Below are 647 nucleotides of genomic sequence, written 5' to 3'. Positions count from 1 at the left end.
GTGTATGTGTGTGAGGCTGTGTGTGTGATGTGTGTGTGTGTGAGGCTGTGTGTGTGGGGTGTGTGTGTGTGTGAGGCTGTGTATGTGTGGCATGTGTGTGAGGCTGTATGTGTTGGATGATGTTCCTGGCTGTTTGTGTGCGTGTGTGTGTGGTGTGCGTGTGTGAGGCTGTGTATGGTGTGTGTGTGAGACTGAGTATGTGTGAGGTTGTGTGTATGGTGTGTGTGTGTGTGGTGCGTATGTGAGGCAGTGTGTGTCAGATGATGTTCCTGGCTGCTGGGGCTGTTGGATTATGTACAGATTCACAGCAACACCTCACTGCCCTGTCACCTGCTGTGTCACTGACGTTGGGCCCCTGATGGGTCAAATGCTGGGCCTTAGTGTGTGGCCATAGTGCCTCCAAGCACTGTAGGGTCAGGGTTAGGGTTAGGCTCAGGGTTAGGGTTAGGGTTAGGGTCAGGGTCAGGGTCAGGGCCAGGGTCAGGGTTAGGGTCAGGCTCAGGGTTAGGGTTAGGCTCAGGGTTAGGGTCAGGGTCAGGATTAGGCTCAGGGTTAGGGTTAGGGTCAGGGTCAGGGTTAGGCTCAGGGTTAGGGTCAGGGTCAGGGTCAGGGTTAGGGTCAGGGTCAGGGTCAGGGTTAGGCTCAGG

The 647-nt window shown here is 55.5% G+C and overlaps 1 protein-coding gene across 2 annotated transcripts in view; it reads left to right on the top strand.

Moving 5' to 3' along the window:
* AHRR (aryl-hydrocarbon receptor repressor) overlaps positions 1-647 on the top strand; it is an 82,230-nt gene that overhangs the window by 817 nt on the left and 80,766 nt on the right. The gene's annotated exons all lie outside the window — the stretch shown is intronic.

Source organism: Sapajus apella, unplaced genomic scaffold (genome assembly GCF_009761245.1).
Source record: "Sapajus apella isolate SASKATOON/1434 unplaced genomic scaffold, GSC_monkey_1.0 scaffold11, whole genome shotgun sequence".
In the NCBI taxonomy this organism is placed as follows: Eukaryota; Metazoa; Chordata; class Mammalia; order Primates; family Cebidae; genus Sapajus; species Sapajus apella.
The sequence above is the reverse complement of the archived record's forward strand: the minus strand, read 5'-3'. Positions and strand labels throughout refer to the sequence as shown.